Here is a 17437-nt window from a genome sequence, read left to right on the forward strand (position 1 = left end):
AGTAAAGACACATAACTATAACCATAAATGACTGGTGGGAGCTTCACACAACTTTCTGGGCATGCTTTGAATTTCATTCTTCCCTTTTTTTTCTGCTCTTATCTATCTCCTGGGCATTTCATGGAATGTTCTCTCTTTCTCTTCCCTGCTTTGCTTCCCATGCTGCCTATATATGCTGATTTCTACTATTTGTACTGTTGCATTTCATTTCTTCTCTTCTGCACAACTTTGTCCTTGGTTTCAATCCCCAGTTCCTTACCCTCTGCAAAAAACGTTCTACTACTTCTCATGTTGGTATCGAAACCAAATGCACCATTGAAGCTGTTGCAAGATAGTCATTGATTTCGGAAACGTAATATTTAGAACCGAGAGCACACACATCAGAGGGCGTTGGTGGTATAGTGGTGAGCATAGCTGCTTCCCAAGCAGTTGACCCGGGTTCGATTCCCGGCCAACGCAGTGAAAATGCTTATATATTCTGCAAGCAGGATACATTTTAATGCAACATTTCTCAAAATGGAAATTTCATGAACAGATTAATCAGCCATATATAAAAAAAATAAACAAATACATAGGCAAACATCTCAATCGCACCTTCTGATACATTCATTGTCCTAATATATGATAAGTTTTATAAAGCAGAGTCACAACTCACATGTGCTGGAAATAAACATGATACAGTGGGCAAACAATGGAAGGGCTGAGGCCCGACCAGACATTATAACTCCAACATCTCTATGTTAAAAAGCATTTCTAGGCAATATCTAGCCTCTGAAAAAAATATGCAAGATCCACCGATAAATCTGGCAAAAGTCCCTAACATTTTGTGCATACTTGTGCACTTACCAGAATGTAGCGCCACCTTGTAGCTGTCGAAGGTAATTGCTGCTCACAAAATGTTTTATCAGAAGGCAAGTTGAGAGGAATCCTAGAGGCAGATGTCCATGGAAAGAGCCGCTAACTGCAGCAGGAATGTTGGATGCTTCAAATTCGCAGAGTTTCCTGTCCAACGTCCACTCACGTCCCGAACGCTCCCAAACGCTCAAAAGCCTCGCCCTCACCGGGTAGATCTCTGGCTCCCAGGTAAAGCCAAATCCTGAGCATGCTAGTGCTAGGATCACAGAGAGAGAGAGAGAGGGTTCATGACATGCTGTCTTGATAAAGTCTGAAACGGCTAGTGCCTAAGAGTGTCTGACTTTCAGTTATGACTGATTGTGAGAGGGGAAGATGAAGTTTTTCTGTACCCAGCATGCCTTGCAATATACTTAGGCAAATGAGGTGAGAGCCGTACCAATCCCACGCTACTCTGCTTAATGCTCCCTATCTGCATAAAAAGAACACTTTCACAACAGAGCAGAGTGGCGCAGTGGAAGCGTGCTGGGCCCATAACCCAGAGGTCGATGGATCGAAACCATCCTCTGCTAATTTTGCTTGACTTTCCTTCCAAGGACCAAGCTGTCATTTCCACGCTGCCAGCAAGGAAAAGCACAAGCTTGTGCCAGCTATGTGAGAAAAGACTTGTCAAATATCTGTGTCTGCTGAAATACAAGAGAGGGATCGTCAAAGGATCCACCCTGTACTTTGAAAGTAAAGACACACAATAATAAGCATAAATGACTGGTGGGACCTTCAAACACTTTTATGGGCAGGCTTTGAATTTCATTCTTCCCTTTTTGTTCTGCTCTTATCTATCTCCTGGGCATTTAATTGAATGTTCTGTATTTCTCTTCCCTGTTTTGCTTTCCATGCTGCCTCTATATATTCTTATCTATTATTTGTAATGCAGCTTTCCATTCTTCTCTTCTGCACAGCTTTGTCCTTGGTTTCAATCCCAGTTCCTTACCCTCTGCAAAAAACTTTCTATTGCTTTTCATGTTGGTATCTAAACCAAATGCACCATTGAAGCTGGTGCAAGATAGTCATTGAACTCAGGATCCTAATGTTAAGAACCGAGAGCGCACAGATCAGAGGGCGTTGGTGGTATAGTGGTGAGCATAGCTGCCTTCCAAGCAGTTGACCTGGCTTCGATTCCCGGCCAACGCAGTACAAATACTTATATATTCTGCAAGCAGGATATATTTTATTGCAACATGTCACAAAATGGAAATATAATGAACAGATTAATCAGCCGTTATATAAAAAATAAACAAATATGTAGGCAAGCATCTCAATCGCCCCTTCTGCTATATTCATTGTCCTAATATATGATAAGTTTCATAAAGCAGAGTCACCACTCACATGTGCTGGTAAAAAATATTTACAGTGGGCAGACAATGAAAGGGCTGAGGCCCGACCACACATTATAACTCCAGCATCTCTATGTTAAAAACCATTTCCTAGGCAATATCTAGCCTCTGAAAACAATATACAAGATCCATCGATAAATCTGGTGAAAGTCGCCAACATTTTGTGCATACTTGTGCCCTCACCTGAATGTAGCGCCACCTTGTAGACGTCGGAGGTAACTGCAGCTCAAAAAATGTTTCATCAGAGGGCAAGTTTAGAGGAATCCAAAAGGCAGATGTCCATGGAAAGAGCCCCCGACTGCAGCAGGAAGGTTGGATGCTTCAAATTTGCATAGTTTCCAGTCCAACGTCCTCTCATGTATCGAACGCTCCCAAACGCTCAAAAGCCTTACACCGGGCAAGCCCTCACCGGGTAGATCTCTGGCTCCCAGGTAAAGCCAAATCCTAAGCATGCAAGCACTAGGATCACAGAGAGAGAGAGACAGAGAGTGTCGGAGAGCTGCTGTCTTGATAAAGACCTGAAACGGCTAGTGCCTAAGAGGGTCTGGACTATCAGTTATGACTGATTGTGAGAGGGGAAGATGAAGATTTTCTGCACCCAGCATGCCTTGCGATATAATTAGGCAAATGAGGTGAGAGCCCGACCAATCCCACTTCACTCCGCTGAATGCCTCCTCATCTGCATAAAGAGATCACTTTCACGAACGAGCAGAGTGGCGCAGCGGAAGCGTGCTGGGCCCATAACCCAGAGGTCGATGGATCGAAACCATCCTCTGCTAATTTTGCTTGACTTTCCTTCCAAGGACCAAGCTGTCATTTCCACACTGCCAGAAAGGAAAAGCGCAAGCTTGTGCCAGCTATGTGAGAAAAGACTTCTCAACTATCTGTGTCTGTGTAATACAAGAGTGTTCGTGAAAGGATCAACCCTGTACTTTGAAAGTAAAGACACACAACTATAACCATAAATGACTGGTGGGAGCTTCACACAACTTTCTGGGCATGCTTTGAATTTCATTCTTCCCTTTTTTTCTGCTCTTATCTATCTCCTGGGCATTTCATGGAATGTTCTCTCTCTTTCTTCCCTGCTTTGCTTCCCATGCTGCCTATATATGCTGATTTCTACTATTTGTACTGTTGCATTTCATTTCTTCTCTTCTGCACAACTTTGTCCTTGGTTTCAATCCCCAGTTCCTTACCCTCTGCAAAAAACGTTCTACTACTTCTCATGTTGGTATCGAAACCAAATGCACCATTGAAGCTGTTGCAAGATAGTCATTGATTTCGGGAACGTAATATTTAGAACCGAGAGCACACACATCAGAGGGCGTTGGTGGTATAGTGGTGAGCATAGCTGCTTCCCAAGCAGTTGACCCGGGTTCGATTCCCGGCCAACGCAGTGAAAATGCTTATATATTCTGCAAGCAGGACATATTTTAATGCAACATGTCTCAAAATGGAAATTTCATGAACAGATTAATCAGCCATATATAAAAAAATAAACAAATACATAGGCAAACATCTCAATCGCACCTTCTGATACATTCATTGTCCTAATATATGATAAGTTTTATAAAGCAGAGTCACAACTCACATGTGCTGGTAATAAATATGTTACAGTGGGCAAACAATGGAAGGGCTGAGGCCCGACCAGACATTATAACTCCAACATCTCTATGTTAAAAAGCATTTCTAGGCAATATCTAGCCTCTGAAAAAAATATGCAAGATCCACCGATAAATCTGGCAAAAGTCCCTAACATTTTGTGCATACTTGTGCACTTACCAGAATGTAGCGCCACCTTGTAGCTGTCGAAGGTAATTGCTGCTCACAAAATGTTTTATCAGAAGGCAAGTTGAGAGGAATCCTAGAGGCAGATGTCCATGGAAAGAGCCGCTCACTGCAGCAGGAATGTTGGATGCTTCAAATTCGCAGAGTTTCCTGTCCAACGTCCACTCACGTCCCGAACGCTCCCAAACGCTCAAAAGCCTCACACCGGGCAAGCCCTCACCGGGTAGATCTCTGGCTCCCAGGTAAAGCCAAATCCTGAGCATGCTAGTGCTAGGATCACAGAGAGAGAGAGAGAGGGTTCATGACATGCTGTCTTGATAAAGGTCTGAAACGGCTAGTGCCTAAGAGTGTCTGACTTTCAGTTATGACTGATTGTGAGAGGGGAAGATGAAGTTTTTCTGTACCCAGCATGCCTTGCAATATACTTAGGCAAATGAGGTGAGAGCCGTACCAATCCCACGCTACTCTGCTTAATGCTCCCTATCTGCATAAAAAGAACACTTTCACAACAGAGCAGAGTGGCGCAGTGGAAGCGTGCTGGGCCCATAACCCAGAGATCGATGGATCGAAACCATCCTCTGCTAATTTTGCTTGACTTTCCTTCCAAGGACCAAGCTGTCATTTCCACGCTGCCAGCAAGGAAAAGCACAAGCTTGTGCCAGCTATGTGAGAAAAGACTTGTCAAATATCTGTGTCTGCTGAAATACAAGAGAGGGATCGTCAAAGGATCCACCCTGTACTTTGAAAGTAAAGACACACAATAATAAGCATAAATGACTGGTGGGACCTTCAAACACTTTTATGGGCAGGCTTTGAATTTCATTCTTCCCTTTTTGTTCTGCTCTTATCTATCTCCTGGGCATTTAATTGAATGTTCTGTATTTCTCTTCCCTGTTTTGCTTTCCATGCTGCCTCTATATATTCTTATCTATTATTTGTAATGCAGCTTTCCATTCTTCTCTTCTGCACAGCTTTGTCCTTGGTTTCAATCTCAGTTCCTTACCCTCTGCAAAAAACTTTCTATTGCTTTTCATGTTGGTATCTAAACCAAATGCACCATTGAAGCTGGTGCAAGATAGTCATTGAACTCAGGATCCTAATGTTAAGAACCGAGAGCGCACAGATCAGAGGGCGTTGGTGGTATAGTGGTGAGCATAGCTGCCTTCCAAGCAGTTGACCCGGGTTCGATTCCCGGCCAACGCAGTACAAATACTTATATATTCTGCAAGCAGGATATATTTTAATGCAACATTTCTCAAAATGGAAATTTCATGAACAGATTAATCAGCCATATATAAAAAAAATAAACAAATACATAGGCAAACATCTCAATCGCACCTTCTGATACATTCATTGTCCTAATATATGATAAGTTTTATAAAGCAGTCACAACTCACATGTGCTGGAAATAAATATGTTACAGTGGGCAAACAATGGAAGGGCTGAGGCCCGACCAGACATTATAACTCCAACATCTCTATGTTAAAAAGCATTTCTAGGCAATATCTAGCCTCTGAAAAAAATATGCAAGATCCACCGATAAATCTGGCAAAAGTCCCTAACATTTTGTGCATACTTGTGCACTTACCAGAATGTAGCGCCACCTTGTAGCTGTCGAAGGTAATTGCTGCTCACAAAATGTTTTATCAGAAGGCAAGTTGAGAGGAATCCTAGAGGCAGATGTCCATGGAAAGAGCCGCTCACTGCAGCAGGAATGTTGGATGCTTCAAATTCGCAGAGTTTCCTGTCCAACGTCCACTCACGTCCCGAACGCTCCCAAACGCTCAAAAGCCTCACACCGGGCAAGCCCTCACCGGGTAGATCTCTGGCTCCCAGGTAAAGCCAAATCCTGAGCATGCTAGTGCTAGGATCACAGAGAGAGAGAGAGAGGGTTCATGACATGCTGTCTTGATAAAGTCTGAAACGGCTAGTGCCTAAGAGTGTCTGACTTTCAGTTATGACTGATTGTGAGAGGGGAAGATGAAGTTTTTCTGTACCCAGCATGCCTTGCAATATACTTAGGCAAATGAGGTGAGAGCCGTACCAATCCCACGCTACTCTGCTTAATGCTCCCTATCTGCATAAAAAGAACACTTTCACAACAGAGCAGAGTGGCGCAGCGGAAGCGTGCTGGGCCCATAACCCAGAGGTTGATGGATCGAAACCATCCTCTGCTAATTTTGCTTGACTTTCCTTCCAAGGACCAATCTGTCATTTCCACGCTGCCAGCAAGGAAAAGCACAAGCTTGTGCCAGCTATGTGAGAAAAGACTTGTCAAATATCTGTGTCTGCTGAAATACAAGAGAGGGATCATCAAAGGATCCACCCTGTACTTTGAAAGTAAAGACACACAATAATAAGCATAAATGACTGGTGGGACCTTCAAACACTTTTATGGGCAGGCTTTGAATTTCATTCTTTCCTTTTTGTTCTGCTCTTATCTATCTCCTGGGCATTTAATTGAATGTTCTGTATTTCTCTTCCCTGTTTTGCTTCCCATGCTGCCTCTATATATTCTTATCTATTATTTGTAATGCAGCTTTCCATTCTTCTCTTCTGCACAGCTTTGTCCTTGGTTTCAATCCCAGTTCCTTACCCTCTGCAAAAAACTTTCTATTGCTTTTCATGTTGGTATCTAAACCAAATGCACCATTGAAGCTGGTGCAAGATAATCATTGAACTCAGGATCCTAATGTTAAGAACCGAGAGCGCACAGATCAGAGGGCGTTGGTGGTATAGTGGTGAGCATAGCTGCCTTCCAAGCAGTTGACCCGGGTTCGATTCCCGACAACGCAGTACAAATACTTATATATTCTGCAAGCAGGATATATTTTAATGCAACATGTCACAAAATGGAAATATAATGAACAGATTAATCAGCCGTTATATAAAAAATAAACAAATATGTAGGCAAGCATCTCAATCGCCCCTTCTGCTATATTCATTGTCCTAATATATGATAAGTTTCATAAAGCAGAGTCACCACTCACATGTGCTGGTAAAAAATATTTACAGTGGGCAGACAATGAAAGGGCTGAGGCCCGAACACACATTATAACTCCAGCATCTCTATGTTAAAAACCATTTCCTAGGCAATGTCTAGCCTCTGAAAACAATATGCAAGATCCATCGATAAATCTGGTGAACGTCGCCAACATTTTGTGCATACTTGTGCCCTCACCTGAATGTAGCGCCACCTTGTAGACGTCGGAGGTAACTGCAGCTCAAAAAATGTTTCATCAGCAGGCAAGTTTAGAGGAATCCAAAAGGCAGATGTCCATGGAAAGAGCCCCCGACTGCAGCAGGAAGGTTGGATGCTTCAAATTTGCATAGTTTCCAGTCCAACGTCCTCTCATGTACCGAACGCTCCCAAACGCTCAAAAGCCTTACACCGGGCAAGCCCTCACCGGGTAGATCTCTGGCTTCCAGGTAAAGCCAAATCCTGAGCATGCTAGCACTAGGATCACAGAGAGAGAGAGACAGAGAGTGTCGGAGAGCTGCTGTCTTGATAAAGGCCTGAAACGGCTAGTGCCTAAGAGTGTCTGGACTATCAGTTATGACTGATTGTGAGAGGGGAAGATGAAGATTTTCTGCACCCAGCATGCCTTGCGATATAATTAGGCAAATGAGGTGAGAGCCCGACCAATCCCACTTCACTCCGCTGAATGCCTCCTCATCTGCATAAAGAGATAACTTTCACGAACGAGCAGAGAGGCGCAGCGGAAGCGTGCTGGGCCCATAACCCAGAGGTCGATGGATCGAAACCATTCGCTGCTAATTTTGCTTGACTTTCCTTCCAAGGACCAAGCTGTCATTTCCACACTGCCAGAAAGGAAAAGCGCAAGCTTGTGCCAGCTATGTGAGAAAAGACTTCTCAACTATCTGTGTCTGTGTAATACAAGAGTGTTCGTGAAAGGATCAACCCTGTACTTTGAAAGTAAAGACACATAACTATAACCATAAATGACTGGTGGGAGCTTCACACAACTTTCTGGGCATGCTTTGAATTTCATTCTTCCCTTTTTTTTCTGCTCTTATCTATCTCCTGGGCATTTCATGGAATGTTCTCTCTTTCTCTTCCCTGCTTTGCTTCCCATGCTGCCTATATATGCTGATTTCTACTATTTGTACTGTTGCATTTCATTTCTTCTCTTCTGCACAACTTTGTCCTTGGTTTCAATCCCCAGTTCCTTACCCTCTGCAAAAAACGTTCTACTACTTCTCATGTTGGTATCGAAACCAAATGCACCATTGAAGCTGTTGCAAGATAGTCATTGATTTCGGAAACGTAATATTTAGAACCGAGAGCACACACATCAGAGGGCGTTGGTGGTATAGTGGTGAGCATAGCTGCTTCCCAAGCAGTTGACCCGGGTTCGATTCCCGGCCAACGCAGTGAAAATGCTTATATATTCTGCAAGCAGGATACATTTTAATGCAACATTTCTCAAAATGGAAATTTCATGAACAGATTAATCAGCCATATATAAAAAAAATAAACAAATACATAGGCAAACATCTCAATCGCACCTTCTGATACATTCATTGTCCTAATATATGATAAGTTTTATAAAGCAGAGTCACAACTCACATGTGCTGGAAATAAACATGATACAGTGGGCAAACAATGGAAGGGCTGAGGCCCGACCAGACATTATAACTCCAACATCTCTATGTTAAAAAGCATTTCTAGGCAATATCTAGCCTCTGAAAAAAATATGCAAGATCCACCGATAAATCTGGCAAAAGTCCCTAACATTTTGTGCATACTTGTGCACTTACCAGAATGTAGCGCCACCTTGTAGCTGTCGAAGGTAATTGCTGCTCACAAAATGTTTTATCAGAAGGCAAGTTGAGAGGAATCCTAGAGGCAGATGTCCATGGAAAGAGCCGCTAACTGCAGCAGGAATGTTGGATGCTTCAAATTCGCAGAGTTTCCTGTCCAACGTCCACTCACGTCCCGAACGCTCCCAAACGCTCAAAAGCCTCGCCCTCACCGGGTAGATCTCTGGCTCCCAGGTAAAGCCAAATCCTGAGCATGCTAGTGCTAGGATCACAGAGAGAGAGAGAGAGGGTTCATGACATGCTGTCTTGATAAAGTCTGAAACGGCTAGTGCCTAAGAGTGTCTGACTTTCAGTTATGACTGATTGTGAGAGGGGAAGATGAAGTTTTTCTGTACCCAGCATGCCTTGCAATATACTTAGGCAAATGAGGTGAGAGCCGTACCAATCCCACGCTACTCTGCTTAATGCTCCCTATCTGCATAAAAAGAACACTTTCACAACAGAGCAGAGTGGCGCAGTGGAAGCGTGCTGGGCCCATAACCCAGAGGTCGATGGATCGAAACCATCCTCTGCTAATTTTGCTTGACTTTCCTTCCAAGGACCAAGCTGTCATTTCCACGCTGCCAGCAAGGAAAAGCACAAGCTTGTGCCAGCTATGTGAGAAAAGACTTGTCAAATATCTGTGTCTGCTGAAATACAAGAGAGGGATCGTCAAAGGATCCACCCTGTACTTTGAAAGTAAAGACACACAATAATAAGCATAAATGACTGGTGGGACCTTCAAACACTTTTATGGGCAGGCTTTGAATTTCATTCTTCCCTTTTTGTTCTGCTCTTATCTATCTCCTGGGCATTTAATTGAATGTTCTGTATTTCTCTTCCCTGTTTTGCTTTCCATGCTGCCTCTATATATTCTTATCTATTATTTGTAATGCAGCTTTCCATTCTTCTCTTCTGCACAGCTTTGTCCTTGGTTTCAATCCCAGTTCCTTACCCTCTGCAAAAAACTTTCTATTGCTTTTCATGTTGGTATCTAAACCAAATGCACCATTGAAGCTGGTGCAAGATAGTCATTGAACTCAGGATCCTAATGTTAAGAACCGAGAGCGCACAGATCAGAGGGCGTTGGTGGTATAGTGGTGAGCATAGCTGCCTTCCAAGCAGTTGACCTGGCTTCGATTCCCGGCCAACGCAGTACAAATACTTATATATTCTGCAAGCAGGATATATTTTATTGCAACATGTCACAAAATGGAAATATAATGAACAGATTAATCAGCCGTTATATAAAAAATAAACAAATATGTAGGCAAGCATCTCAATCGCCCCTTCTGCTATATTCATTGTCCTAATATATGATAAGTTTCATAAAGCAGAGTCACCACTCACATGTGCTGGTAAAAAATATTTACAGTGGGCAGACAATGAAAGGGCTGAGGCCCGACCACACATTATAACTCCAGCATCTCTATGTTAAAAACCATTTCCTAGGCAATATCTAGCCTCTGAAAACAATATACAAGATCCATCGATAAATCTGGTGAAAGTCGCCAACATTTTGTGCATACTTGTGCCCTCACCTGAATGTAGCGCCACCTTGTAGACGTCGGAGGTAACTGCAGCTCAAAAAATGTTTCATCAGAGGGCAAGTTTAGAGGAATCCAAAAGGCAGATGTCCATGGAAAGAGCCCCCGACTGCAGCAGGAAGGTTGGATGCTTCAAATTTGCATAGTTTCCAGTCCAACGTCCTCTCATGTATCGAACGCTCCCAAACGCTCAAAAGCCTTACACCGGGCAAGCCCTCACCGGGTAGATCTCTGGCTCCCAGGTAAAGCCAAATCCTAAGCATGCAAGCACTAGGATCACAGAGAGAGAGAGACAGAGAGTGTCGGAGAGCTGCTGTCTTGATAAAGACCTGAAACGGCTAGTGCCTAAGAGGGTCTGGACTATCAGTTATGACTGATTGTGAGAGGGGAAGATGAAGATTTTCTGCACCCAGCATGCCTTGCGATATAATTAGGCAAATGAGGTGAGAGCCCGACCAATCCCACTTCACTCCGCTGAATGCCTCCTCATCTGCATAAAGAGATCACTTTCACGAACGAGCAGAGTGGCGCAGCGGAAGCGTGCTGGGCCCATAACCCAGAGGTCGATGGATCGAAACCATCCTCTGCTAATTTTGCTTGACTTTCCTTCCAAGGACCAAGCTGTCATTTCCACACTGCCAGAAAGGAAAAGCGCAAGCTTGTGCCAGCTATGTGAGAAAAGACTTCTCAACTATCTGTGTCTGTGTAATACAAGAGTGTTCGTGAAAGGATCAACCCTGTACTTTGAAAGTAAAGACACACAACTATAACCATAAATGACTGGTGGGAGCTTCACACAACTTTCTGGGCATGCTTTGAATTTCATTCTTCCCTTTTTTTCTGCTCTTATCTATCTCCTGGGCATTTCATGGAATGTTCTCTCTCTTTCTTCCCTGCTTTGCTTCCCATGCTGCCTATATATGCTGATTTCTACTATTTGTACTGTTGCATTTCATTTCTTCTCTTCTGCACAACTTTGTCCTTGGTTTCAATCCCCAGTTCCTTACCCTCTGCAAAAAACGTTCTACTACTTCTCATGTTGGTATCGAAACCAAATGCACCATTGAAGCTGTTGCAAGATAGTCATTGATTTCGGGAACGTAATATTTAGAACCGAGAGCACACACATCAGAGGGCGTTGGTGGTATAGTGGTGAGCATAGCTGCTTCCCAAGCAGTTGACCCGGGTTCGATTCCCGGCCAACGCAGTGAAAATGCTTATATATTCTGCAAGCAGGATATATTTTAATGCAACATTTCTCAAAATGGAAATTTCATGAACAGATTAATCAGCCATATATAAAAAAAATAAACAAATACATAGGCAAACATCTCAATCGCACCTTCTGATACATTCATTGTCCTAATATATGATAAGTTTTATAAAGCAGTCACAACTCACATGTGCTGGAAATAAATATGTTACAGTGGGCAAACAATGGAAGGGCTGAGGCCCGACCAGACATTATAACTCCAACATCTCTATGTTAAAAAGCATTTCTAGGCAATATCTAGCCTCTGAAAAAAATATGCAAGATCCACCGATAAATCTGGCAAAAGTCCCTAACATTTTGTGCATACTTGTGCACTTACCAGAATGTAGCGCCACCTTGTAGCTGTCGAAGGTAATTGCTGCTCACAAAATGTTTTATCAGAAGGCAAGTTGAGAGGAATCCTAGAGGCAGATGTCCATGGAAAGAGCCGCTCACTGCAGCAGGAATGTTGGATGCTTCAAATTCGCAGAGTTTCCTGTCCAACGTCCACTCACGTCCCGAACGCTCCCAAACGCTCAAAAGCCTCACACCGGGCAAGCCCTCACCGGGTAGATCTCTGGCTCCCAGGTAAAGCCAAATCCTGAGCATGCTAGTGCTAGGATCACAGAGAGAGAGAGAGAGGGTTCATGACATGCTGTCTTGATAAAGGTCTGAAACGGCTAGTGCCTAAGAGTGTCTGACTTTCAGTTATGACTGATTGTGAGAGGGGAAGATGAAGTTTTTCTGTACCCAGCATGCCTTGCAATATACTTAGGCAAATGAGGTGAGAGCCGTACCAATCCCACGCTACTCTGCTTAATGCTCCCTATCTGCATAAAAAGAACACTTTCACAACAGAGCAGAGTGGCGCAGTGGAAGCGTGCTGGGCCCATAACCCAGAGATCGATGGATCGAAACCATCCTCTGCTAATTTTGCTTGACTTTCCTTCCAAGGACCAAGCTGTCATTTCCACGCTGCCAGCAAGGAAAAGCACAAGCTTGTGCCAGCTATGTGAGAAAAGACTTGTCAAATATCTGTGTCTGCTGAAATACAAGAGAGGGATCGTCAAAGGATCCACCCTGTACTTTGAAAGTAAAGACACACAATAATAAGCATAAATGACTGGTGGGACCTTCAAACACTTTTATGGGCAGGCTTTGAATTTCATTCTTCCCTTTTTGTTCTGCTCTTATCTATCTCCTGGGCATTTAATTGAATGTTCTGTATTTCTCTTCCCTGTTTTGCTTTCCATGCTGCCTCTATATATTCTTATCTATTATTTGTAATGCAGCTTTCCATTCTTCTCTTCTGCACAGCTTTGTCCTTGGTTTCAATCTCAGTTCCTTACCCTCTGCAAAAAACTTTCTATTGCTTTTCATGTTGGTATCTAAACCAAATGCACCATTGAAGCTGGTGCAAGATAGTCATTGAACTCAGGATCCTAATGTTAAGAACCGAGAGCGCACAGATCAGAGGGCGTTGGTGGTATAGTGGTGAGCATAGCTGCCTTCCAAGCAGTTGACCCGGGTTCGATTCCCGGCCAACGCAGTACAAATACTTATATATTCTGCAAGCAGGATATATTTTAATGCAACATTTCTCAAAATGGAAATTTCATGAACAGATTAATCAGCCATATATAAAAAAAATAAACAAATACATAGGCAAACATCTCAATCGCACCTTCTGATACATTCATTGTCCTAATATATGATAAGTTTTATAAAGCAGAGTCACAACTCACATGTGCTGGAAATAAATATGTTACAGTGGGCAAACAATGGAAGGGCTGAGGCCCGGCCAGACATTATAACTCCAACATCTCTATGTTAAAAAGCATTTCTAGGCAATATCTAGCCTCTGAAAAAAATATGCAAGATCCACCGATAAATCTGGCAAAAGTCCCTAACATTTTGTGCATACTTGTGCACTTACCAGAATGTAGCGCCACCTTGTAGCTGTCGAAGGTAATTGCTGCTCACAAAATGTTTTATCAGAAGGCAAGTTGAGAGGAATCCTAGAGGCAGATGTCCATGGAAAGAGCCGCTCACTGCAGCAGGAATGTTGGATGCTTCAAATTCGCAGAGTTTCCTGTCCAACGTCCACTCACGTCCCGAACGCTCCCAAACGCTCAAAAGCCTCACACCGGGCAAGCCCTCACCGGGTAGATCTCTGGCTCCCAGGTAAAGCCAAATCCTGAGCATGCTAGTGCTAGGATCACAGAGAGAGAGAGAGAGGGTTCATGACATGCTGTCTTGATAAAGGTCTGAAACGGCTAGTGCCTAAGAGTGTCTGACTTTCAGTTATGACTGATTGTGAGAGGGGAAGATGAAGTTTTTCTGTACCCAGCATGCCTTGCAATATACTTAGGCAAATGAGGTGAGAGCCGTACCAATCCCACGCTACTCTGCTTAATGCTCCCTATCTGCATAAAAAGAACACTTTCACAACAGAGCAGAGTGGCGCAGTGGAAGCGTGCTGGGCCCATAACCCAGAGATCGATGGATCGAAACCATCCTCTGCTAATTTTGCTTGACTTTCCTTCCAAGGACCAAGCTGTCATTTCCACGCTGCCAGCAAGGAAAAGCACAAGCTTGTGCCAGCTATGTGAGAAAAGACTTGTCAAATATCTGTGTCTGCTGAAATACAAGAGAGGGATCGTCAAAGGATCCACCCTGTACTTTGAAAGTAAAGACACACAATAATAAGCATAAATGACTGGTGGGACCTTCAAACACTTTTATGGGCAGGCTTTGAATTTCATTCTTCCCTTTTTGTTCTGCTCTTATCTATCTCCTGGGCATTTAATTGAATGTTCTGTATTTCTCTTCCCTGTTTTGCTTTCCATGCTGCCTCTATATATTCTTATCTATTATTTGTAATGCAGCTTTCCATTCTTCTCTTCTGCACAGCTTTGTCCTTGGTTTCAATCTCAGTTCCTTACCCTCTGCAAAAAACTTTCTATTGCTTTTCATGTTGGTATCTAAACCAAATGCACCATTGAAGCTGGTGCAAGATAGTCATTGAACTCAGGATCCTAATGTTAAGAACCGAGAGCGCACAGATCAGAGGGCGTTGGTGGTATAGTGGTGAGCATAGCTGCCTTCCAAGCAGTTGACCCGGGTTCGATTCCCGGCCAACGCAGTACAAATACTTATATATTCTGCAAGCAGGATATATTTTAATGCAACATTTCTCAAAATGGAAATTTCATGAACAGATTAATCAGCCATATATAAAAAAAATAAACAAATACATAGGCAAACATCTCAATCGCACCTTCTGATACATTCATTGTCCTAATATATGATAAGTTTTATAAAGCAGTCACAACTCACATGTGCTGGAAATAAATATGTTACAGTGGGCAAACAATGGAAGGGCTGAGGCCCGACCAGACATTATAACTCCAACATCTCTATGTTAAAAAGCATTTCTAGGCAATATCTAGCCTCTGAAAAAAATATGCAAGATCCACCGATAAATCTGGCAAAAGTCCCTAACATTTTGTGCATACTTGTGCACTTACCAGAATGTAGCGCCACCTTGTAGCTGTCGAAGGTAATTGCTGCTCACAAAATGTTTTATCAGAAGGCAAGTTGAGAGGAATCCTAGAGGCAGATGTCCATGGAAAGAGCCGCTCACTGCAGCAGGAATGTTGGATGCTTCAAATTCGCAGAGTTTCCTGTCCAACGTCCACTCACGTCCCGAACGCTCCCAAACGCTCAAAAGCCTCACACCGGGCAAGCCCTCACCGGGTAGATCTCTGGCTCCCAGGTAAAGCCAAATCCTGAGCATGCTAGTGCTAGGATCACAGAGAGAGAGAGAGAGGGTTCATGACATGCTGTCTTGATAAAGGTCTGAAACGGCTAGTGCCTAAGAGTGTCTGACTTTCAGTTATGACTGATTGTGAGAGGGGAAGATGAAGTTTTTCTGTACCCAGCATGCCTTGCAATATACTTAGGCAAATGAGGTGAGAGCCGTACCAATCCCACGCTACTCTGCTTAATGCTCCCTATCTGCATAAAAAGAACACTTTCACAACAGAGCAGAGTGGCGCAGTGGAAGCGTGCTGGGCCCATAACCCAGAGATCGATGGATCGAAACCATCCTCTGCTAATTTTGCTTGACTTTCCTTCCAAGGACCAAGCTGTCATTTCCACGCTGCCAGCAAGGAAAAGCACAAGCTTGTGCCAGCTATGTGAGAAAAGACTTGTCAAATATCTGTGTCTGCTGAAATACAAGAGAGGGATCGTCAAAGGATCCACCCTGTACTTTGAAAGTAAAGACACACAATAATAAGCATAAATGACTGGTGGGACCTTCAAACACTTTTATGGGCAGGCTTTGAATTTCATTCTTCCCTTTTTGTTCTGCTCTTATCTATCTCCTGGGCATTTAATTGAATGTTCTGTATTTCTCTTCCCTGTTTTGCTTTCCATGCTGCCTCTATATATTCTTATCTATTATTTGTAATGCAGCTTTCCATTCTTCTCTTCTGCACAGCTTTGTCCTTGGTTTCAATCTCAGTTCCTTACCCTCTGCAAAAAACTTTCTATTGCTTTTCATGTTGGTATCTAAACCAAATGCACCATTGAAGCTGGTGCAAGATAGTCATTGAACTCAGGATCCTAATGTTAAGAACCGAGAGCGCACAGATCAGAGGGCGTTGGTGGTATAGTGGTGAGCATAGCTGCCTTCCAAGCAGTTGACCCGGGTTCGATTCCCGGCCAACGCAGTACAAATACTTATATATTCTGCAAGCAGGATATATTTTAATGCAACATTTCTCAAAATGGAAATTTCATGAACAGATTAATCAGCCATATATAAAAAAAATAAACAAATACATAGGCAAACATCTCAATCGCACCTTCTGATACATTCATTGTCCTAATATATGATAAGTTTTATAAAGCAGTCACAACTCACATGTGCTGGAAATAAATATGTTACAGTGGGCAAACAATGGAAGGGCTGAGGCCCGACCAGACATTATAACTCCAACATCTCTATGTTAAAAAGCATTTCTAGGCAATATCTAGCCTCTGAAAAAAATATGCAAGATCCACCGATAAATCTGGCAAAAGTCCCTAACATTTTGTGCATACTTGTGCACTTACCAGAATGTAGCGCCACCTTGTAGCTGTCGAAGGTAATTGCTGCTCACAAAATGTTTTATCAGAAGGCAAGTTGAGAGGAATCCTAGAGGCAGATGTCCATGGAAAGAGCCGCTCACTGCAGCAGGAATGTTGGATGCTTCAAATTCGCAGAGTTTCCTGTCCAACGTCCACTCACGTCCCGAACGCTCCCAAACGCTCAAAAGCCTCACACCGGGCAAGCCCTCACCGGGTAGATCTCTGGCTCCCAGGTAAAGCCAAATCCTGAGCATGCTAGTGCTAGGATCACAGAGAGAGAGAGAGAGGGTTCATGACATGCTGTCTTGATAAAGTCTGAAACGGCTAGTGCCTAAGAGTGTCTGACTTTCAGTTATGACTGATTGTGAGAGGGGAAGATGAAGTTTTTCTGTACCCAGCATGCCTTGCAATATACTTAGGCAAATGAGGTGAGAGCCGTACCAATCCCACGCTACTCTGCTTAATGCTCCCTATCTGCATAAAAAGAACACTTTCACAACAGAGCAGAGTGGCGCAGCGGAAGCGTGCTGGGCCCATAACCCAGAGGTTGATGGATCGAAACCATCCTCTGCTAATTTTGCTTGACTTTCCTTCCAAGGACCAATCTGTCATTTCCACGCTGCCAGCAAGGAAAAGCACAA

The 17437-nt window shown here is 43.3% G+C and overlaps 12 non-coding genes across 12 annotated transcripts; all 12 read left to right on the plus strand.

The window, feature by feature from the left end:
- The first annotated feature begins 387 nt into the window (after nucleotides 1–387).
- Nucleotides 388–459, plus strand: TRNAG-CCC (transfer RNA glycine (anticodon CCC)). Its single transcript has one exon. It is a non-coding gene; the product is annotated as a tRNA-Gly (tRNA).
- Nucleotides 460–1352: 893 nt separating this feature from the next.
- Nucleotides 1353–1424, plus strand: TRNAM-CAU (transfer RNA methionine (anticodon CAU)). The gene has a single exon. It is a non-coding gene; the product is annotated as a tRNA-Met (tRNA).
- A 1529-nt stretch (nucleotides 1425–2953) lies between these two features.
- On the plus strand, nucleotides 2954–3025 carry TRNAM-CAU (transfer RNA methionine (anticodon CAU)). Its single transcript has one exon. It is a non-coding gene; the product is annotated as a tRNA-Met (tRNA).
- Nucleotides 3026–3570: 545 nt separating this feature from the next.
- TRNAG-CCC (transfer RNA glycine (anticodon CCC)) lies at nucleotides 3571–3642 on the plus strand. The gene has a single exon. It is a non-coding gene; the product is annotated as a tRNA-Gly (tRNA).
- A 1523-nt stretch (nucleotides 3643–5165) lies between these two features.
- On the plus strand, nucleotides 5166–5237 carry TRNAG-UCC (transfer RNA glycine (anticodon UCC)). Its single transcript has one exon. It is a non-coding gene; the product is annotated as a tRNA-Gly (tRNA).
- Nucleotides 5238–8357: 3120 nt separating this feature from the next.
- On the plus strand, nucleotides 8358–8429 carry TRNAG-CCC (transfer RNA glycine (anticodon CCC)). The gene has a single exon. It is a non-coding gene; the product is annotated as a tRNA-Gly (tRNA).
- An 893-nt stretch (nucleotides 8430–9322) lies between these two features.
- On the plus strand, nucleotides 9323–9394 carry TRNAM-CAU (transfer RNA methionine (anticodon CAU)). The gene has a single exon. It is a non-coding gene; the product is annotated as a tRNA-Met (tRNA).
- Nucleotides 9395–10923: 1529 nt separating this feature from the next.
- On the plus strand, nucleotides 10924–10995 carry TRNAM-CAU (transfer RNA methionine (anticodon CAU)). Its single transcript has one exon. It is a non-coding gene; the product is annotated as a tRNA-Met (tRNA).
- A 545-nt stretch (nucleotides 10996–11540) lies between these two features.
- Nucleotides 11541–11612, plus strand: TRNAG-CCC (transfer RNA glycine (anticodon CCC)). The gene has a single exon. It is a non-coding gene; the product is annotated as a tRNA-Gly (tRNA).
- Nucleotides 11613–13134: 1522 nt separating this feature from the next.
- TRNAG-UCC (transfer RNA glycine (anticodon UCC)) lies at nucleotides 13135–13206 on the plus strand. The gene has a single exon. It is a non-coding gene; the product is annotated as a tRNA-Gly (tRNA).
- Nucleotides 13207–14730: 1524 nt separating this feature from the next.
- TRNAG-UCC (transfer RNA glycine (anticodon UCC)) lies at nucleotides 14731–14802 on the plus strand. Its single transcript has one exon. It is a non-coding gene; the product is annotated as a tRNA-Gly (tRNA).
- A 1522-nt stretch (nucleotides 14803–16324) lies between these two features.
- On the plus strand, nucleotides 16325–16396 carry TRNAG-UCC (transfer RNA glycine (anticodon UCC)). The gene has a single exon. It is a non-coding gene; the product is annotated as a tRNA-Gly (tRNA).
- The last annotated feature ends 1041 nt before the right edge of the window (nucleotides 16397–17437 follow it).

The sequence above is a fragment of the Lissotriton vulgaris genome, chromosome 2_1 (assembly GCF_964263255.1).
Source record: "Lissotriton vulgaris chromosome 2_1, aLisVul1.2, whole genome shotgun sequence".
In the NCBI taxonomy this organism is placed as follows: domain Eukaryota; kingdom Metazoa; phylum Chordata; class Amphibia; order Caudata; family Salamandridae; genus Lissotriton; species Lissotriton vulgaris.